Source organism: Coenobita brevimanus, chromosome 55 (assembly GCF_032717465.1).
Source record: "Coenobita brevimanus isolate Jiangsu-jjx chromosome 55, ASM3271746v2, whole genome shotgun sequence".
NCBI classification, from domain to species: Eukaryota; Metazoa; Arthropoda; class Malacostraca; order Decapoda; family Coenobitidae; genus Coenobita; species Coenobita brevimanus.
This window is the reverse complement of record NC_137008.1, coordinates 47,637,772-47,661,588: the sequence shown is the minus strand read 5'-3', so window position 1 is coordinate 47,661,588 and position 23,817 is coordinate 47,637,772. Positions and strand designations below refer to the sequence as shown.

At 43.7% G+C, this 23,817-nt stretch overlaps 1 protein-coding gene across 1 annotated transcript in view; it reads left to right on the top strand.

Moving 5' to 3' along the window:
- Taf1 (TATA-box binding protein associated factor 1) overlaps positions 1–23,817 on the top strand; it is a 667,992-nt gene that overhangs the window by 423,182 nt on the left and 220,993 nt on the right. The gene's annotated exons all lie outside the window — the stretch shown is intronic.

Genomic DNA, 23,817 nt, shown 5'->3' with positions numbered 1-23,817 from the left:
CCGTTGGTACTTTTATTCAAGCCATGCCTTTTTGCCATTTCTGCCTGCCTCTTTCCCTTCTCCAACTCTTTTACTATCTTGTACTTTTGGACACATGTGAGGATGCGCTGCTTTCTGGGTGGCTGGGGCTGATCACACGGCATGATTTAAATATCAGTGTCCTCGCCCGGCACCCAGATACACACACACACACAAAAAATATCTTGCTGCGCATCATGGGCAGTACTTGGTGAGGTGTAAGAAAGGACTGGAGTGACCAGATACCTAAAGCAGGAATATGCTAGATTGCTGATGAAATTATTCTAGATTGGCATAAATTATGCTAAATCTTTCGTTGTTCTCAGTACGTTTGGTTTCTGTTATTTTTAAAAATTAATATGGTATTACAGTACAGGCATACCCCATTTTAACAGTCTAATTGGTTAGGTAAAACCCCATCGTTAGGCGGGGTATTGTATATCGGGGTACTTTTAACGTGTATTTCAATGTGGACCGTTTACCAGCCTTAGGTTTCCCCCCAAACCAAGTCCAAAACCCACCCAGATGAGCCCAAAAACAGGTTAAAAGGCAATCTAAATGGCCCAACAGCTGTAAATGAAGCTAACCTAAACCTAACACCTGTATGGCCCAAGAGCTGTAAATGAAGCTAACCTAAGCCTAACACCTGTAAATAACTCACTAAAACCAGCAAATCAAATCTGAATATTGTCAAAGGTAAGTCTGGAAAAAATCAAGCTTAACAAACTGTACCCCCAAATGACAATGTTCACCCCACCCATGGCTAAAACACATTAATCAAAGTATAAAAACAGTTTATAAATCAACCTAAACACACAATTTTGGTCTAAAATATCATCACAATCGGTAAGAAAAAAATCAAAACCCATCGTTAAACCGGGGATTGGCCATCGTTAGGCGGGGTATGGTGCAATTTCTACCCCCATCGTTAAGCCAGGGAATCGTATCTAGGGGTATTGTATATCGAGGTATTACTGTACTAGGTTGTTAACTGTATAAGCTTATATTCATACAAATAATTCTTGTGACAAAAACCATCATAATAATTAATCATGCTTGTAAACTTGTACATATCCACACACCACCGGCCGTAATTTCCTGTCCTAAGTTCGTTAATACAATAAAACCTTGATACAGTAATCCCTCATTTATCCGGGCATAATAGAGCCTAAGGCATGTCTGAGTAGTGGCAACATCCTGATAATGAACACTATTCAGCTACCATAATCAGACCCTACCCATACCCACCTCCAACCTTTACCCAACCTATTTGTACAGTACCTATGGTTAATTTGGCAGTGTTTTCCAGTCATTCTGGCTATTTAGACATCACACATAGCAATAACCAAAATAATACTAAACACCAAGAAAACTATGCAGAAAAACCACTGAAAACCATAAAACACCATACCTAAACACTACTGTATGTACAGTACCCCTCCTTATTTTGGCAGTGTTTTCTGGTCATTCTGCCATATTTTGACATCAGGATATACACAGGATTATCCAAAATAATTTTCAACACCAAGAAAACCATGAAAAAAAAAAAAGTTGAAAACCAAAAAACACCCTACCTATCCACTACAATATGTACAGTACCCCTCCTATTTTTAGCACTGTTTTCCAGTCATTCTTCCATATTTTGACATCAAAATACACATGGAAATATCCTAAATAAATTTTTTACACCAAGGAAACTATGAAAGAAACCTAAAGTTACCTGTCAAAAACATTCAGTTGGGGTACTTACCACCCGGTGCACTGCAGACATGCTTCTTGACCTCCACACCTCCAGCAGGTGTAGAGTTCTCCCATGTGGTCTTGTGGCAAACATTCATGCCCAGCAAATGTCCCATAACTCCTCCTACTCCTCCTCCTCCTGAACCTGCTGGAACTGGGTGATGACTGGTGATGACAGTGTGGTGATGGTGGCCTACCCATCTCAGGAGATTCCGAAGACAGCTGCAAACTAACATCCAGCAGAGACTCAGCAGCTGTCAACATGCTCGGTTGCGAGTCCGATGGCGAAGGCATGAAACGAGGTGGTGCTGGTGATGAGAATGGGCTGGCACTCTTGGGGGTTGCAGGCTTGAAGGAGGAGTCGATCTTGGTCTGACAGTCGGACCAGTGATTCTGCCGGAGGATGGCAGCATCCTGGACTGCCCACAGCTCCATTGCCAGGCTGAGTGGCACCAACTCCCTGTCACAGTGTAGGTGCTCGGCATAATCCAGCTCCCCCTCCAGGCAACCACGGAGGACACTGAGACGAGGGATTGAAGGAGTTCCAGAGGGCTGCAAGTCTGGGTTCTCATCCTCATCCTCGTCAGTCTCTCTGTCCTCTTTTGTGCCTGTAGAGGCAGCAGCAATGATCTCATCAGGTATGGTCTGATGGCCAGAATTGTTGCCATCGTCGTCCAGCAAATCCCTCACATCGTCGACGCCCACCTGCCCTCCTGCTGTTCGAAGGCAGCTGTGGAAATAATCCACATCAAACCCCTCAGAGTTGTGGTTGGCTTCGATTCCCTGGAGGAGATGAGACCTACCGCATTTGAGGATTTTCATGGAGACTTCTGCACGTTCACCCAGTTGAACACTGCTGACTTCAGGGTGTAACGCTGAAGATTCTGCAAGGTCTGCTCCCCACGTGTGTCCTCGGCTGCGTCCTGCCCTCAACACCACCATCACCTCGTTCAGGAACCTCCAACAGTACAGTCTTTTTGCAGCCACGATATCACCCTGGTCCATTGGAATCAGATCAGTCGTATTAGATGGCAGAAACATGCACCTAATCTGCTCGTCATCAGCAACCAAATCCTTCTCAAACGGATGCATGGGAGCATTGTCCAGGAGCAGGAGTGCCTTCACCTGGTCGTGAGTGATATCAAGGACCTCCGTTTGATAACAGATAACCTCCTGTGGAACCAATCTCTGAAGATCATAGTGGTAAACCAGGCCTTCAAAGAATGGTACCACACAACATTCAGGCTATATATCAACCCACAGAGACAACATGGTTGTTTTGGATGCCTAACAACAACATCAAGTTTGAGGCAGTGCATCCCATTAGCAGTGGCACAGCACAAAACAGAGACACATTGTTTGGACACCTTCCGACCAGGCACAGTCTTCTCTCTTTCCTCAGCCAGGGTGTTTGTGGGAAGGAGCAGTAGAACTGATCAGTTTCGTCAGCATTATGAACTTGACCATGGGCAAGTTCCTTGTCCTTAATCAGGCGCTGCACTTTCTGGCATAACAGGTCTACTTCCACTGCTGCTACGTCCAATGCTTAAAGCGCAAGAGCCTCCCTTGGATGCTTTGAAGTCGTGCACATTGTGCAGGTGTGCAAACTTCTCAGCAGCAGCCTTCACCTTGGTCCCACGCACTAGCACACCAGCACCACGTTTCTGACGAAACCACATCAGTGTCAACCGGTTGATATTGGTGTGCCGAGCCCGAGCTGTTACCTTCTGGTTGCTGCAATGTGTGCTTTCGCCAAAGTCCTGTCCGTACTGTGTAAGCTTGTCGCTTGACTTCTTGGTATCAAACAGTATTGAATGGACTAGATCATACTCGCGAAGTATGCGTCCTGTGGTCCAGCCCGCATCAACCTTGCCCAATATCTCACATTACTTTTCCACAGTCAGAACCTTCCTCTTCCACCTCTCAGGTGGTGGTGGGGCCATCACCACCCATACGAGAACACAGCATAGGAGGCCACAACCTGGAGAAGGTAGGGGACCACCACAAAAGCAACCACATTCATAGCCATGCTTGCAAGCAAGTTACTGAGGTGGAACGAAGGCAAGGACTGAGGTTCAAGTTTGTGTTGGCTGGCAAGCAGTACAATGCTGCCATATCACACCCCGTGGTTGCTTTGGAGCACAAAGGAAGCAAAATGCGGCAAACTGAAATCTGCATTTAAGATTCACTTTCATTTGGTCAGGCAAGGATTAGCACATGACGGCAACAGCGGATGACCAGTACATCACCACCTCAGGCAATGTGTGACAAATGTGGCCTGCCAGGCAACTTTGACCACTCAGTAGGGAAACGGACAGGCGCATGTGGTGAGGGGTTTCTCACTAATCCCAGAGGCCGGTGGATACCCGCCATACGGTGTAGAGGCAGACGGGTACTTTTACCATACATTTTCTCGTGGCTTGTGGTCTGTGTTACATGCATGGTGGCCACCGGTACCCATCAGCCAGGAACAACGCTCGCCCTGTCATTTAAAATTAACAATATGCTCGATGTGTTTCCCAGGCAAAATTATGTATGTTATCCAAACTTAACCAAACCAGACCTAACCTATCCCATTAGGGCAGCTTGGCTAAGGTGCCTGACTGTGGTATTGAAATGAATACCTATACCAATTGGAAGTGTACTGTACAGTACATACACACATACAGTACTGTGTACAGTACTGTCATACATATTTGTACAGAGATTACTGTACTGATATTGTAATCATATCATGGGAAGGAATCTCTCTCTCTCTCTCTCTCTCTCTCTCTCTCTCTCTCTTTGTGTGTGTGTGTGTGTGTCTGTGTGGGAGTGGATGTGTCTATGTGGGAGTGGATATGTCTCCCAGTGTCCACGCGACATTTGACATTAGGTAGAGAGGCGGACAGCCGCTGTCACTGAACATGTACTCGTGGCTTGTGGTCTGTGTTCGATGGTGGTGACGATTGGGAAAGACATAGCCCAGTGGCCATGCGACATTGAACATTCAGTGGGGATGCATACTGACGTTTTGACACCGCTTGCGGTGCGAATGGATGGTGAGCTGAGTGAGTTCTTTGATCTCAGTGTGGGACTGAAACAGGGTTGTGTGATGTCTCCATGGATGTTTAATATATACATGGGTGGGGTTGTAAAGGGGTGCAGTGGATGTGGGGGTGGCTCTAATGAATGAGGGTGAGATTTGGAAGATTCCGGTGTTGCTGTTTGCTGATGATACAGTATTGTTGAGTGAAGATGAATGGGAGTTGCAAGGTTTGGTGAATGAATTTGGGACAGTGTGTAGGAGGAGGAAACTGAAAGTTAATGTAAACAAAAGTAAAGTTATGGTGTTTGAGAGGAATGAAGTCACAGAATGTACAGTGAGGTTGGATGATGAGGATATGGAGAGTGTGAGTGCATTCAAGTATGTACTTGGGTAGTGTGATGAGTAAGGATGGAACTTTGGGGGATGAAGTGCGTGAAAGGGTACAGCAGGGAAGGAAGGTTGTTGGTTCACTGAAAGCAGTGATGAGAAATAGGGAGGTGAGTATGGAAGTTAAGAAGTCACTGCATGATAGTATTGTGATCCCTACCCTGACGTATGGAAGCGAGGTGTGGACCCTGCAAGAGGGGAACAATTCAAGAGTGAGAGCATTGGAAATGAGTTACTTGAGAGGAGCATGTGGAGTGACATGGAGGGACAGATTGACAAATGAAGAAGTGAGGGAACGTTGTGGGGTAGATGTGGATGTGGTTGAGAAGATTAGGAGAAATACACTGAGGTGGTTTGGACATGTGGAGAGAATGGAGAATGAAAGACTGACTAAGAGGGTGTATGTAGGTGAGGTGGAGGGAGGGAGAGGGAGGGGTAGACCGAGGATGAGGTGGAGGGATGGAGTTGAGAGGTATATGAGGGAGGGGGGGTGAGATGGGGGGATGGTAGTCAAATGGTGGGTGACAGAGCGACTTGGAGGCATTTTGTCTGCGGCCACCCTTTGCGGGATTAGGGCGTCAGGCTATAGATAGATAGATAATAAATTTCATAGTTCCCTGAATAACCACTCCACTCATCACCAGATAGGCATAACACAAAAACTTTTACACCAGATCGTGATCTTTTAGTCTTGATAAACTGTCGAAAGCCAAGTCGTCCCTTCCACAAAACAAGTGCCTCATCAACAGCTACGTCTTTTGATGGTCTGATCAGAGTCTGGCATCATTTTCGAAGTAGCTCAAAAAGGGCTCAATCCTTGAAATAAGGTCACTTTTTTTCACAGATGCAGTTGAAGAGAACCTCAGAAATTTCAAAATGGAATGAAATCTGTTTCTGCTCATCACATCTTTTCAAAATATAGGTGGTCCTCCAAACATCACATTGTGTGACCAATACATATGCATATTTGGCATTTTTATCATACCCATCACCATGAGAAGGCCAAAGAACACGTGCAGTTCCTCTGTCGCCACTTCAGTCCATGCACTTTGAATTTACCTGGATTTTCTCGTAAGTAAACTTTAGCTCTTTCATTGATCCATGCACATAATTTAAACATCATTTCATCATCGAAAAAGTAACTAAATACTGCCCCAGGGGTAGTGAAACACTATGGTACCAATGCTGAATTTACACCAGCATTTTCATCACTGAACAGGGGTACATCATCAGGCCTCTCATCTGAGAAAATGTCTGCCACAAGCCGCCAGCCTTCCTCTTCGGTAGGCTCTGTATCCTTGGATAATTCACTACCACTCCCAGAAAATTCAGTGTCAGATGTTGCACTGCTACCTGAATAACTTGGCACATACACATCATCTGAACTATCCCCACTAGAGTCAGCCATGGCGGCGTAGTTTTGCTATGTCTGTATTTGAACAGCCACCAAAAATGGCGAGAGAGGGAGAGGACAAAGGCACCGAGTCCTCCTTTCATGGGTGATGAGCAAAAACTAAAAAAAAAAATGCAACTGGCTGAGGAGACTGTGACGTGGCTGGGGTATTACTTATATCAATTATGATTGGATTGTAGGGGGAAGGGGGCCTGTGCTTTCAAATGTATCTCTTCTGGTTGGTTAGTGGGCGGAGCTTCTGATAGCATCAGTGGCCAATACCAGGCTTGAAAAACTCTCCCACACCCGTACCAATGAGTGAAACACACTAGAGGAAGACTGATACATCAGGACGTACCACAGTACGTCCTGGACAGGCTCACCAGGCGCCATGTTGACGTGTGTGCGTACGTCCTGGACGTGAAGAGGTTAATATAGATATATACATGATATCAGTTATGAACCAAGGTTTTACCTCCGCCAATGAAGTTGGAGGAGTTTATGTATTCCCTTGTGTTTGTGTTTCTGGTTTGTTTGTCCACACAGTATCTCCAAAAGTTCTCAATGAATTTCAAAAAAATTTTGTGGAAGGCTGGGCCATGGGCCAAGAAAGAATTAAATTTGGGGGCAGAGCCAGATCAGTATCAGGATCCTGCAATGGCATTGACGGAGGTGTGCACCCTCTGAGTGCTTTCTTGTCTTTTATATGTACTGGTATCTTATGTGTTTGGACTGATCCATGCAAATTTCACATTCTCCTAATGTTTTGCTTTTTTAGGAGAAAGAAACCCAAACTTAACTACATTTTTTAAGCATTCATGAACTTCTTCTTCCTCAGAGAAATAATTGTATTGCTTCCCATGAAGTTTATCTTCAGTGTGAAGCTTTGTTGGACCTCACACTGCTGTTTTATTGTATTTTTTGCCTTGTTGTTAATTAGATGCAATAAGAAACATATGTATATATATATATATATATATATATATATATATATATATATATATATATATATATATATATATATATATATATATATATATATATATATATATATATATATATATATATATATATATATAGGGAGCCTCTGTGGTACAGTGGTAGAGTGTGTTTTGTACATGGGTGAGCCAGGGTTTGCGCCCCGCCAGGGTAATAAACTTTTGGAGTGTTCACCCAGCGCCATACTACATTGGCGGACACCAGGGGTGCTGTGGTTGAACCAGTGTCACTTACTATAAAGTATGCTTGCACCCAGTCGGCTTGCGCGGGCCGATTACACTTGGTTCACAGACTACACACACATCCAAAGCCACTCCAACACTACAATTACACTAACAAGCACTTCTCACCCTACATACAATCTCTACTAGACAGCCTAAGCCACTTGGTAGAGATACATTGGCTGTATTGTCCCGACTTCGGTCGGGATAGGCCGGTTCTGCAGTGGATACTGAAACATCTGATGATGATGATGATGATGATATATATATATATATATATATATATATATATATGTAAATATATACTGTATATGAGGCCCTGTGTGCAAGAGTATACCCATGTGCCATTTTTTAAAAGTGGCAGAAATTGCGTTTAAAGTTTTTACAACTTTGAAGAACGATACGGAAAAAACTATTATACCTAGGATAATGGCGTTTACATCATCTTAAAGCTGATTGTCTCTACTTTGTCCAAATTTTTTTTTTTTAGTAAAGGTACTATTGTTTTTACCCGAAAAAAACAAAAGAAATTGACATTAGGATACAATGCTGCTACTTTTATGCATAAACTAGTACCGCAGGCCAATAGCTAGTGAGTTCCTTTATGTTGTAAGATGAAGTTGAATGTCTGTAGAATGGTTGGTTATGAATATCCCTGGTTATTGTCATAAAAAGTAAGTTTTATAAATTTTTCAAAAAATTATCAATACGCAGCATTTTCTTTTTCATCTGGTCCTTGTTGTTCTGTGTTTTTATGTGAACAATAGACACTTTACATCTATTAAATGCAATAGCAAACATAATAACGCTACTTATACTAGGAATAATGGTGTTTTACATAAATAATCTTATTAATTAACCCCTTAACTGCGGGGCATCACTTTCGTGACGCTTGGGAGCAAGAGATCATACCGCGGGGCGTCACTTTTGCGATTCTGTGTTATTTTGAATTCGCCCGGGCTTTCAAGTGGTAACTTGTATCATCTATCAGTACTGCCAATGTCCAACACTAGTCAGCATTCCTAATCTCATCTGTACTCCCATCCTCTGTTGACAATTTAGCCATTTCTCCCCGTTCTTGACTCTCCTTCCTACCTTCCCTCCATTACCCTCTCCTCTCGCCTGCCCGGCCGTGCTACGCTAAGTAAATCTTCCCTGGAATTTTCCACTGATTTCATCCATTGAAATAAGCCCTATGCCCTATTCTTATACCAAATAATATATGCCAAAAAGAAATAAGGTAAGTGAGAGTGCCATACACCTGGAATTGGCTAATTATCACCTGACAACACCTCATGTGCACTCGTTCACTAATTTTCGCTGTTTATTTCCCCTTGAAATATGCCATATAATCTATTCTCGTACTAAAAATATATATAAGGATGGAAGGGAGAAGCCTAAGTGATATTTACATTCACCTGGAACTACCTAATTTATAATGTATTGTCTAGATTTCCTGCCAATCATTTCACTGCTATATATTAGCAGCTGTCAAGAGGCTGACGTTGGCAGTAATGTATTTCCCTAGGTAGGCCACCCCAGCCCACCCCTATCAGTTCACTATCTTCCAAAGTGAAGGTACGTCTGTTTGCTCCTGCTAACTTCCGCTTCTTTTTAGCCCCATGCGAAGGGCCCTGTGACTTTTACCCCCTACTAAACCTCGTGTGGAAAGAGGTAAAGGGTTGACAATTGAAAGAGAGTGACTACGATCTCTCTGTTGAGTAAAACAGTGCAAGTGGAATTGTAAATAATGTGTAAATAATGTGTAAACAGCAAGTGAAAGCAATGAATGTAAATATAAGTGAACAGTGGAAAATAGTTTTATAAGTTACTTCAAGTGACAGTGCATAACAGTGTAAATAAAATAGAAATGTAAATCTATCTATCTATTGCCAGACGCCTCAATCCCGTTTGGGGTGGCCACAAACAAATCACCTCCAAGTCGCCCTGTCCCCCGCCATTTCACTGCCCTGCTTCCAACTCACACCCCCCTCTCTCATATACCTCTCCACCCCATCCCTCCATCTCATCCTCGGCCTTCCCCTCCCTCTTCCCCCCTCCACCTCACTCACATAGAAATGTAAATGAGTAGTATTATAAGAATACTAGGAGTAATGAAAGTGAAAGTTTCACTCTAGCATGTATGAATACTATGAGTTATGAGAGTGAAGGTGAAAGTGACATTCACTCTCATTGCTAGTTCAGTATACAGGACGAGAAAGTGAATGCTACGTATTTTACTGAAAGAAATTGAATGCCTACAGTGACAATAAACTACTATTACTGAAGGAAACTTATAGATAAAGACTGTAGATATATATAAGTGTTATATAGTAATAGAAATATAAACTGTGAGTGTTTTTATGAATAATAAATGACAACACCAGCGGCGAACTAACGCAAGTGGGAAGGTCATACGCCCTCGTAATTTTCATTGCTTTCACAGTGTTTTTTTTTTTTTTTTTTTTTTTTTTTTTTTTTGAATGTGGATTCCAAACTATTTGAGATTCATAGAATAGTGTTTCTAGTGATAATATCAGGCTGTGGTAATCATATTACGGGTTGTCGGGAAGTGTAAAGTGGAGACTTCGTTACCCAACTTCAGAGGTCTCCACAAGTCTTACGGTACTCGACAAAGGCTCAACAAACACCCCAGGAGAAAGCTGAAGGTATGTGCCATAAGCATATGTGATTTTAATATTCTAGGACTAACAACTGATTTTTGGCAAATATTTTTAGAGAGTCTGTCGGAGCGCGAATGTGCCCGCGGGTGCCGCAAGAAAAAGCAAATCAAGCCCGCGGTTAAAGGGTTAATACAGTGACTGCTGCAACAAAAAATGCAATGGTTCAATAAAAAAAATAACCTCACTGAAAGAGTTAATGAACACAAAGCCATGGGAAGTTATGAAAGATTATTTCTTTTTACTGAAAACACAAAGTCAAGACTCACACTGTGTCCTGCTGTGGTGTTATAACCACCAAAATTATGTAGGTTATGACACACACAACAGAGCTGCGCACCGCTTAGTCAGCCAGAAAAAGCTTGGGACGAGAGCATTCGTATTACTACAGCACAGCAAAAAGGCTTGGGATGAGACTATCCTCATCGCCTTGGTGATTGTTAACACTACTGCACGCATGAAATGGCGCGCCGAGAAGCCATTCTCCGTGAGGATGGCGCATGGGTATACTCTTGCTCCAACATGGTGACGAATAGCGTTTAATAAAGGTTGGCGATGTAAACCCAATGTTATTTTTATGGGTTTTCGCCCTAGTCTTGAGTTGTACATCACATCCACCAATTCCACATGAAAGTACATACTCTGAGGGACTGTGGGATAGCATTATCTCAGTTTTCGAGAAGGTGACGCATGGGTATACTCTTGCATGCAGGGCCTCATATATATATATATATATATATATATATATATATATATATATATATATATATATATATATATATATATACTGTATATATACCCCCTGGGGGTAGGGGGGTTTCAAGAATACTCCCCCAGTATCCCTGCTTGTCGTACGAGGTGACTAAAAGGGTTGGTGGTGGGTTAGTGCCCCACCCCGTAAAAAGAACTAACTAAAAAAGCAAATAAAGCGCCTCGGACCCGGACGGACCATATGTTGACGACTAAGGAACGGACAAAGGACATTCTGAGAGTGGGAACATGGAATGTGAGAGGAGTGAATGATGAAGTGAAAGAGAGAGAGATTGTCCAGGTGCTTGAGGATGCAAAAGTGGATATATGTGGATTGACTGAAACTAAATGGAAAGGTGAAAGGATGAGAGAATGGGAATACGGTGTAGGTATATGTGCGGGAATCTGTGAGAATGAGAGGGCAAGAGAGGGAGTATGTCTGATGATAAGCAAGAAGTGGAAGGAGAATATAAGAGAGTATGGAACAGTGGGTGCAAGGATTGTATGGGTGAGGATGAAAGTAGGTATACAAGCATGGGCGATTGTATGCGTGTATGCTCCAACAGAGGATCAAGTGACAAGAGTGAAAGATGAGTTTTGGGCGAGAGTAGAAGCATGTATGGACAAGTTTGAGAGGAGCGAGAGAGAGTGCTGTTGATTGGAGACATGAATGGCAAAGTTGGGAATGTACGAGTGGATGGAGTGGTTGGTCAGTGGGGTGTGCCAGCTGAAGTAGATGGGAATGGTAGTGCTTTGGTGGACATCTGTGCTGGTAAGGGGTTGGCAATAGCCAACACCTACTTTCGTCATAAGATGATCCACCGGTATACATGGAGGGTAATGAGGAGGATGGATGGTGAACTTGTTGAACGAAAGGCAATGATAGACTACGTGTGTGTGGATGAGCGAATGAGAAGACAAGTGTTGGATGCAAGGGTGTGGAGAGGGTGGGGAAATGGAGTCTCGGACCATCACTTAGTGATGGCCAAGGTAGAGCTGCAAAGAAAGTGGTTGAGGAGACGAAGGGGAAGACAGGAGGAAGCAGCTCCTGTGAGAAGAGTGGAGAAATTGCAAGATAGTGAGAAAATGACAGAGTATAAGAGCATAGTGGAAGAAAGATTGGGAAGGTATGAGCTAGAGCAGATGGAAGGGTTGGAAGACGTATGTAAGATATTCACGGAAGAGATAAGCGCAGCGTGTGAGGCGGTTTGTGGAGTGAGGAGGAGATGCAAGGGTGTGCAAGGGACAGCATGGTGGAATGATGAGGTGAAACGAGCTGTGGAACAAAAGAAGAAGGCATATGGTGAATGGTTGGCGAGTAGAGGTAGGGGAGAAGATGAGAGAGAGAAGAGAGAGGTATATGTGAGCAGGAGAAGGGAGGTTAAGAGACTGGTGAAGGAGAGTAAGAAGAAAGTGGATGAAGAGTTTGGGAGGAATCTGAGTGTGAAATGGAGGGAGAGTAAGAAATTGTTTTGGAAGGAGGTAAAGAAAGTAAGGCAGTGTGAAAGGGGAAATAGTAGGGGAGTGAAAGATAGGAATAATAGATTGTTGGTGGAGAAGAGAGAGAAATTGAGGAGATGGAAGGAGCACTTTGAGGATTTGTTGAATGTAGAGAGTGAGAGCAGTGTGAGTCTAAGTGGTTGGGGAATGGCTGGGAGAAGAAGAGATGAGAGGAGGGAGGAAGAGATCAGTAGGTCGGAAGTAGTGGAAGCGATGAAGAAGATTAAGCTGGGAAAGGCCCCAGGAATTGATGGAGTGTGTGGTGAAATGCTTAGGTATGGGGGTGAGATTGTTGTGGAGTGGATATGGAAGTTGTGTAGATTGGTTTGGGAAGAGGGAAGGGTTCCAGAGGACTGGAAATCAGGTATAATTGGTCCTCTGTACAAAGGAAAAGGGGAGAGAGAAGTATGTGGTAACCATAGGGGTATTTGCCTACTTAGTGTGACTGGTAAAATATATGGTAGAATACTCATTGATAGGGTTAGGCATATGACAGAGGAGCTAGTTGGAGAAGAACAAGGGGGATTTAGGAAGGGAAAAGGGTGTGTAGATCAGATATTTGTTCTAAGGTGTTTAGTGGAGAAGTATCTAGAGAAGGGAAGGAAAGTGTATGCTGCCTTCATGGACTTGGAGAAAGCTTATGACAGAATAGATAGGCAAGGTATGTGGAAGGTATTAAGAATATATGGAGTGGAGGGGAAATTGTTGAGTGCTGTGAAGAGTATGTACGAGGGAGCTAGGGCTACTGTGTGAGTGGATGGTGAGCTCAGTGAGTTCTTTGATCTCAATGTGGGAGTGAAACAGGGTTGTGTGATGTCTCCATGGCTGTTTAATATATATATGGATGGGGTTGTAAAGGAGGTGCAAGGTAGGGCAGTGGATGTGGGGGTGGCCCTAATGAATGAGGGTGAGATTTGGAAGCTTCCGGTGTTGCTGTTTGCTGATGATACAGTATTGTTGAGTGAAGATGAATGGGAGTTGCAAGGTTTGGTGAATGAATTTGGGACAGTGTGTAGGAGGAGGAAGCTGAAAGTTAATGTAAACAAAAGTAAAGTTATGGTGTTTGAGAGGAATGAAGTCACAGAGTGTGCAGTGAGGTTGGATGGTGAGGATATGGAGAATGTGAGTGCATTCAAGTACTTGGGTAGTGTGATGAGTAAGGATGGAACTTTGGGGGATGAAGTACGTGAAAGGGTACAGCAGGGAAGAAAGGTTGTTGGTACACTGAAAGCAGTGATGAGAAATAGGGAGGTGAGTATGGAAGTTAAGAAGTCACTGCATGATAGTATTGTGATCCCTACCCTGACGTATGGAAGCGAGGCGTGGACCTTGCAAGAGGGGAGCAAGTCAAGAGTGAGAGCAGTGGAAATGAGTTACTTGAGAGGAGCATGTGGAGTGACGTGGAGGGACAGGTTGACGAATGAAGAAGTGAAAGAACGTTGTGGGGTAGATGTGGATGTGGTTGAAAAGATTAGGAGAAATACACTGAGGTGGTTTGGACATGTGGAGAGAATGGAGAATGAAAGACTGACTAAGAGGGTGTATGTAGGTGAGGTGGGAGGAGGGAGAGGGAGGGGTAGACCGAGGATGAGGTGGAGGGATGGAGTTGAGAGGTATATGAGGGAGGGGGGGGGTGAGTTGAGGGGAGGGGAGTCAAATGGTGGGTGACAGAGTGACTTGGAGGCGTTTTGTCTGCGGCCACCCTTTGCGGGATTAGGGCGTCGGGCTATAGATAGATATATATATATATATATATATATATATATATATATATATATATATACACACACACACACACACATATATATATATATATATATATATATACATACATACATATATACACACACAGACATCTATGTATCTATCTATTGCCAGACGCCATAATCCCGTATGGGGTGGCCATTTGACTCTGAGTTATTTGTTTTACAGGGAGGGGCACTAACCCTCCACCAACCCACTTGACACGTAAGGAGCATGTATGGTTTGGTTATATGGTTACCACCCAGCGTTGTAAATGGTTTCTTGGCTTACAGGAAACCATTTGGCTTGTCACTCAATGTAAAGCCACCTGTAACAGAATGAAAAGCATTAAGTAGTGACAGGAAAGATGGGAGAAATAGGAAGAGAGGAGGGTAGGCACAGAAAAAGAATGATAAAGGCTAAGGAAGAAGTAGGCAGCATTACATCAAGTGAGTGGATGATGGTCGCCACCACCTACCACTACACACAGATATATATATATATATACACTCAACCCCCTGCTATCACACGTTCAGCTATCGCGGTTATCTGCTATCACGCACACATCAAATGCACAACCATACATTCTATCACGCATCGAGTTTGAATCGGCTGGGTTCTGAACGCCGCACCGGATCGGTCCGACTCATCCTCCTATGTCACAGAGTATCCCCGCTGGTGATTGGCTGATGCTCCCCAACCGTCCCGCCACTTCAGTTGAATGCGTGTTAGCTCTATGCTGACAGTGAAAGAGGAATTCCTTACACTTTTATGTGTGTGTGTGATATAACGGCTGACAGACTGCACAAAAAGCCACCCACCATCGCCAAGCGGAAGCTGGCGGGAAGTTCAAGGGATATAAAGCAACGAATAAACCTGACATATGCCCAGAAACTAGAAATCTGCAAGCTTATTGATGGTGGTGAGACAAAGAAAGGAGTAGCAAAAAAGTTTGGAGTGAATGAGTCTACTGTGAGAAGCATTTATTTAAAGAAAGAATATATTGAGAAACACATGAAACTTGCTCCTTCAGCTGCTGCCTCAAATGCAAGAAGAAGTTCAAACATAGTGCTCCTGAAGACAGAACAGTTATTAAGTCGATATCTAGAGAGACAGGCTAGGCGAAACTTAGCTGTGGACACTAAAGAAATCATGGAGACAGCCAAAGAGATCTATCGAGTTGTGGCTGAAAAACTTCGAATTGACACCCCACCAGTGTTTCTCGCTTCAAAGGGGTGGGTGGATAGGTTTTTGATGAGGCATAAGGTGACAGATGTTAAAATAAGTGGTGAGGCTGCAAGTGGTGACAAAGATGCTGCGCGTATGTACCCGGAATCACTCAAGAAAATCATTGAAGCTGGCCAGTATACCACCAATCAAATCTTCAATATGGATGAGACAAATTTTTACTGGAAGGCAACACCCCGTCGCACGTTCATAACTTCCAAGTCTGCTAGAGTGCGTGGGAGGAAGGCAATAGGAGATTTACCCTTTTATTTGCAATGAATGCATCTGGTACCTGCCGCCTCAAGCCTACAGTTGTCCACTGAGCGAAAAAACCAAGAGCTTACACTGGATACAACATGAAAAAACTTAATGTGCACTGGTTGTCGTCTAAGAAAGGGTACATGTTGGCCAAACTATCCCTCAACTGGTTTGATGAATGTTTTCTCAGCGATGTTGAGGAGTTTTGCAAGAGCAACAATATTAGATTCAACATATTGCTCTTATTAGACAGTGCACCTGGCCATTCACCTCTTCTGAGGTCAGAAAACCCAAATGTGACTGTGGAGTTCCTGCTGCCCAACACTACCTCTCTCATTCAGCCTCTAGATCAAGAGGTTATCTCTGTGGTGAAGGCTGCATATTCTAGGCAACAATTTTGATTGATGCAGCAGGCTACTAAGGACACCTCACTCATACAAAATCTGGTTGACAGTGAGGGAGAAGATGAGGCTGAGGCCACAGCTGCAGACACCGAATCAGAACAAAAGGTGTTAAAATATTGAAAGAGCTTTACAATAAAGCAGGCGATTGATTTGGTGGTCGAATGTTGGGATAACATTACCCCAGCAACAATAAATCACGCACAGCGCAACATCATGGAGGGTTTACCTGAGGACAGGCAGGTTAAGGTACCAGGCGAGCCCCAGTCAGTGGAGGCAGAGCTGGAGGCTGCAGCTGAGGAGGCGAGAGGTATTGCTGGCCATGGGTTTGAGGGCACAACTGGCGACGAGATACAAGATATCTTACGACCAGCACCAGTTACTGCTGAAGATATTCTAGTAGAAGATGCTGAGGATAGCCCAGGAGAAGAGGTGGATGCAGGAGAGAAAGTTAAGGAGGGGCTGAGTATGAAGGACATTAAGACTGTTTGAGTTGGGTGGCCAGATACATCACATTCTAGAGCAAGATACCACCATCAGCAGCGAGCAGCGTACATCCTACATTAATAAAGCCCTTGAAGGTTATGAGGACAAGTACCATGCCTACATGAATGCCCTACACCAGCGACGAATCACAGATTATTTTCGTCGCACCCGGTCCCTGAACCTACACCCGAACCGGCCTCTCAACCTCAGCCCACGCCTGGCCAGGAACCACAGCCAGGCCCTTCCAGCCAAGAGCCAGACTACGAGGGCTTTGACTGTGATGTTTTCTTGGACAACCTGGACCAGAGGAGAAAAAAATATTTTTAGAAAAGAGAGTCAGGCCTGTGAGGGCGCTGGCGGCAACTAAGCCACTCCCAAGCCTCGGAACCCTTCAAACCACCCAAGCCTTCCTTAATCCTTAACCCCTTAAACGCGGCTGTGAACAGTTGCCCTCCCCCGAGTGGCGGGGTTGTATCGCGGTCTGAGTACCTGTAGGAAAATATTAGCCAAAAATCAGAGATTAACCCTAGAACATTATACTTGGTATGGCAGATAGTACCTACATTCAGCTTTCTCCAGAGACAGGTGTTGAGCCTTCGTGGACTACCCAAGGACTTGTGGAGACTTGCTAAGTTGGGTAACCAAATCTTCACTTTCACACCTCCAGCAACCTGGTTTCCCCTCTACCACAGCCTCATTCTGTCACAGTAAACTTTATACTACAACGTAAAGGTAGTTTGGAATCCGTATTTGTACAATAAGCACTGAAAATAAGGCTAAAATCAATGGTGCGTACGGCCGACATGCAGCGCGGCGGCAGTCTTCCCGTCACTCAACAAACATTTCCATTTTCACAGCTAAAAACATGTATACTACATTATTTTCAATCATATTACTTCCCAAAAGATCACCGCAGCGCGCTTTTTATTCTGCCTTACGCCCGTCACTTTATTCTCGTTCCTGTCGGCCACTTGCACTGACTCGGAAGAGCTAGAACTCGCCATAATGTCACTTTGAAAGCCTGCAGTAAACTGACGCTAAACAGGGGCAAACCGTGAGAAAAAAAGCTAGTGTTACAACTGGGGAAACAAGCGTTTCCTATTAGCATAAACTGCTTGTGAGAGGAGAGCGCAGATTTACAGTTCTGAGCACTCAGAGCGCTGCCATGTATCACAGCCAGGCTGGCCGGGCCATGGTGGTGGGGGGGGACGGGGGAAAAACGCGATACTTGGCAACAACGAAGGTCAGTGGTACAAAGGTCAAGTGTGCTAAAAGTAGCTAAAGGGTGGTGGTACTGATAGACAATACCAGCTGGAGCTTGCCTGCCCGCGGTTATTCAAAATTTACTAGAATCGCAAACGCGACGCTCTGCCGTTATGTCCTTTTCGCCGAGCGTCGCAAACGCGACGATCCGTGTTTAAAGGGTTAAACAAGTAAGTTTGATGGCCTTTTATGCTGTTTATTTTTTCATTATAATGTTATTATTAATATAATAATGCTTTATTTCATGTTGGAGGAGAGATTGGCTGGAAATTGTAGGCATAAAGTGGTTAAAAGTTAGAAAAATGGGCCACCAAAAAACCAGTTAGACATCTTCCCATTGATTCTTCAGTTCAGCTATCGCAAATTCAGCTATCACATGCGTTTCCTGTAACCAGTTAGGCGCGATAGCAGGGGGTTGAGTGTATATATATATCTATATGTATCTATCTATATATATATATATATATATATGTATGTATATATGTGTATATATATATATGTATGTATATACGGTACAGTATATATACAGTCAAGTCGCCTACGGCGCGGACTTCTATGCCACGGTTTTCTATGACACGGCAAGGTACCAGACCCCCCAAAATACAAACCACGCACATCAACTACCTATGGCGCAGGTGCGGCAAGCTTTGAAATGTGCGGGCAAATTCCCCTGGCGGTGAGCTCCCCTGTTTGTAAACAAAGAAGATGATGACCACTTCAGCTCCGTACTACAAGTGCTCCAACTGTGAACTTTTTTCTCTCTTATGAGAAGGTTAAACTTCACCAAATTCATTGTGTTAAGTAATGAAACATTAATGATTCTTTGGGTATCGTGACTAGCTTATAGGTTTCTTCGTAAAACTGCTATGAACGGGTTAGTGACGAAGCACCTGTCTCAGAGCTAAGACGAAGTATAATGCCTTCTATCGTCATCATCACGTATATAAGAATGATTATCAGTGTGTTAAATGTGAGTTTTGTTGACACTTGAGCATACAGACTTTACCAAATAAACGTCTTCAATCAGTGCTTGACCAGGCAGCCTCCGCCATTTTTTATGTTTTGGTCGGTCAGCTGATCTGAGCCTTTTTTTTTATGCGATCTGCAGCGCGTGGTACTGCCCAGGTAGACACAAGAGTGATCACCCTCCTGTTTTTTGTGCCTATTGTTATGTGTAATACATGCATTGACTGATTGCTTGATTGTGTGCATGTGTAAAGTAGGGAAAAATGGGGAAAAGTGGGGTGAAAAGGGGGTCTTCGGGTGAACGTCCAGAACCAGATTCCATTTTTTGTATGGCACAGTTTGCTATGGCATGGGTGCGGTCCAGAATTAGTTAGCCATGCCCTAGGCAACTTGACTGTATGTATGTATATATACATATATATATATACTGTATATGTATACAGGTAACTCGCACGGAACACGTTCTCACGGAACGCGCTCACAATTATACACGGTTACTGCTGGGATATGTATAAGATAACGTAAGATTAAAGAACCATTACGAAAACTATATATTAACGCAAGAGAGGCCTTTATTAGGCCAAATCCTCGAACGTCAGCTCAGCACTCACGGTTTGTTTTGATCACGTGATGTGATTCGCTGTACTGCTTTTCCTCAGTGCTGTATTTGTAAGTTAAATATTTACATTACTGTTCTGGTAAGTTTATGTGCAAGTTAAAGTATTATTAAATAACGTTCAAGCAAGAAATAAAGTCTTATAACCAGTTTTCTGATAGGCGTCAGAATATTACCCTTTTTATTTGTTTGTTAAATATTTGCTGTACTGTTTATTCATTCATTCATTCATTGCCAGATGCCATGTATCCCAAGCGGGGTGGCCAAGGGCTTAGAGTTAATTGTTTTACAGGGAGGGGCACTAATCCTCCACCAACCCCACTTGACATGTAGGGATGCCAACAGCATCTGGTGTTCCCAGGCGGTCACCCATCCAAGTACTAACCAGACCCAACGTTGCTTGTAAGTTAAATATTTACTATTCTGGTATGCACTTGTAAGTTAAAGCACTTAAAGAAAGTTAAAGCATTAAATAAAGCCTTCTAACCAGTTATAGATTACACACGATCGGTGGGTTCCAAGACAATTCGCCATCATGTCAATTCCCCGTCAAAACATGAACGATTCCCCATCAGGACAATTCGCACCCTGTATGATTCCCCGTCATTCTATAAATATATTAATTCATCAATACTTTTATAAATATACTTATTATTAATTAATCAATACTTTAATAACTATATTTCAGGGGGATCCATTAAAGTCTATGTTGTCTTGTTATTGTTGTGACGGCGAACTGGCTTGACAGCGAATAGTCCAGAAACCATTTTGCTCCCTAGACACCCTAAACGTGGTATTTTGCTGTTATCTGCCATTGGTAATCCATATGAAGCACTTTAAGTGGTTAGAAGGTTTATTTAATGTTATAACTTACAAAGACAGTACTGCACAGCAAAACTTTGACATACAAATACGTAAACACAAGGCAACATTCCGACGCCGACTGGTTTCGGCATCGGAATGTTGCCTTGTGTTTAGGTATTTGTATGTTGAAGTTTTGCTGTGCAGTACTGTATTTGTAAGTTATAACATTAAATAAACCTTCTAACCACTTAAAGTGCTTCCTATTGATTACCAATGGCAGATAACAGCAAAAGACCACGTTTAGGAGATCTAGAGAGCAAAATAAGGAGTAGTTAAAACTTATGTGGTTTCACGCCAAACGCTCCATGTTAGGAACGAAACCCAAGCGTTTGGGGCGAGCTTCCTGTATATATGTATATATATATATATATATATATATATATATATATATATACACAGTGAAAGCTTGATTATCCGGGTTCAGATTTTCCAGGTTTCGGTATATCCGGACTGTGCCCGAATTGTTCAGTGTTACGGCAATACTGTACATAAAATTATCTGTACGATAGCAACAATTTAAACAGCAAGCATCTGGTTGCTAGCGAGCGAGCCGTGGGTAAATGACCGTGAGTCGGCCCCCCCACCCACACCTCCTGCTCACAACTCAATCACAAGTGTGATGGGGTGGAGTTTGGTGAGGTGACTGATAACCTAACCTAGTGTAACTGTGCTTAGCTGTCTGATAATTTAACCTAACCCAACCTGGGCCCCAAATGGGAAATTGGGAAACGAAATCCACCTCTGAGTACGTTGAGCAAGTTACTGCTATTATCTATCTATAGCCCGACGCCCTAATCCCGCAAAGGGTGGCCGCAGACAAAACGCCTCCAAGTCGCTCTGTCACCCACCATTTGACTACCATCCCCCCAACTCACCCCCCCCTCCCTCATATACCTCTCAACTCCATCCCTCCACCTCATCCTCGGTCTACCCCTCCCTCTCCCTCCCTCCACCTCACCTACATACACCCTCTTAGTCAGTCTTTCATTCTCCATTCTCTCCACATGTCCAAACCACCTCAGTGTATTTCTCCTAATCTTTTCAACCACATCCACATCTACCCCACAACGTTCCTTCACTTCTTCATTCGTCAACCTGTCCCTCCACGTCACTCCACATGCTCCTCTCAAGTAACTCATTTCCACTGCTCTCACTCTTGACTTGTTCCCCTCTTGCAAGGTCCACGCCTTGCTTCCATACGTCAGGGTAGGGATCACAATACCATCATGCAGTGACTTCTTAACTTCCATACTCACCTCCCTATTTCTCATCACTGCTTTCAGTGTACCAACAACCTTTCTTCCCTGCTGTACCCTTTCACGTACTTCATCCCTCAAAGTTCCATCCTTACTCATCACACTACCCAAGTACTTGAATACACTCACATTCTCCATATCCTCACCATCCAACCTCACTGCACACTCTGTGACTTCATTCCTCTCAAACACCATAACTTTACTTTTGTTTACATTAACATTCAGCTTCCTCCTCCTACACACTGTCCCAAATTCATTTACCAAACCTTGCAACTCCCATTCATCTTCACTCAACAATACTGTATCATCATCAAACAGCAACACCGGAAGCTTCCAAATCTCACCCTCATTCATTAGGGCCACCCCCACATCCACTGCCCTACCTTGCATCTCCTTTACAACCCCATGCATGTATATATTAAACAGCCATGGAGACATCACACAACCCTGTTTCAGTCCCATGAGATCAAAGAACTCACTTAGCTCACCATCCACTTGCACCGTAGCCCTATCTCCCTCGTACATACTCTTCACAGCACTCAACAATTTCCCCTCCACTCCATATATTCTTAATACCTTCCACATACCTTCCCTATCTATTCTGTCATAAGCGTTCTCCAAGTCCATGAAGGCAGCATACACTTTCCTTCCCTTCTCTAGATACTTCTCCACTAAACATCTTAGAACAAATATCTGATCTACACACCCTTTTCCCTTCCTAAATCCTCCTTGTTCTTCTCCAACTAGCTCCTCTGTCATATGCCTAACCCTATCAATGAGTATTCTACCATATATTTTACCAGTCACACTAAGAAGGCAAATACCCCTATGGTTACCACATACTTCTCTCTCCCCTTTTCCTTTGTACAGAGGACCAATTATACCTGATTTCCAGTCCTCTGGAACCCTTCCCTCTTCCCAAACCAATCTACACAACTTCCATATCCACTCCACAACAATCTCACCCCCATACCTAAGCATTTCACCACACACTCCATCAATTCCTGGGGCCTTTCCCAGCTTAATCTTCTTCATCGCTTCCACTACTTCCGACCTACTGATCTCTTCCTCCCTCCTCTCATCTCTTCTTCTCCCAGCCATTCCCCAACCACTTAGACTCACACTGCTCTCACTCTCTACATTCAACAAATCCTCAAAGTGCTCCTTCCATCTCCTCAATTTCTCTCTCTTCTCCACCAACAATCTATTATTCCTATCTTTCACTCCCCTACTATTTCCCCTTTCACACTGCCTTACTTTCTTTACCTCCTTCCAAAACAATTTCTTACTCTCCCTCCATTTCACACTCAGATTCCTCCCAAACTCTTCATCCACTTTCTTCTTACTCTCCTTCACCAGTCTCTTAACCTCCCTTCTCCTGCTCACATATACCTCTCTCTTCTCTCTCTCATCTTCTCCCCTACCTCTACTCGCCAACCATTCACCATATGCCTTCTTCTTTTGTTCCACAGCTCGTTTCACCTCATCATTCCACCATGCTGTCCCTTGCACACCCTTGCATCTCCTCCTCACTCCACAAACCGTCTCACACCCTGCGCCTATCTCTTCCGTGAATATCTTACATACGTCTTCCAACCCTTCCATCTGCTCTAGCTCATACCTTCCCAATCTTTCTTCCACTATGCTCTTATACTCTGTCATTTTCTCACTATCATGCAATTTCTCCACTCTTCTCACAGGAGCTGTTTCCTCCTGTCTTCCCCTTCGTCTCCTCAACCACTTTCTTTGCAGCTCTACCTTGGCCATCACCAAGTGATGGTCCAAGACTCCATTCCCCCACCCTCTCCACACTCTTGCATCCAACACTTGTCTTCTCATTCGCTCATCCACACACACGTAGTCTATCATTGCCTTTCGTTCAGCAAGTTCACCATCCATCCTCCTATTATGCCGGAAACAATTCTAGGTGCAGCTTAAGGAATGTGATGATAATAAAGCAGGAAATCTTTCAACAAGAGAAGGTAATTTACCACCCTTAATATAGAAAAATACAGAAGAC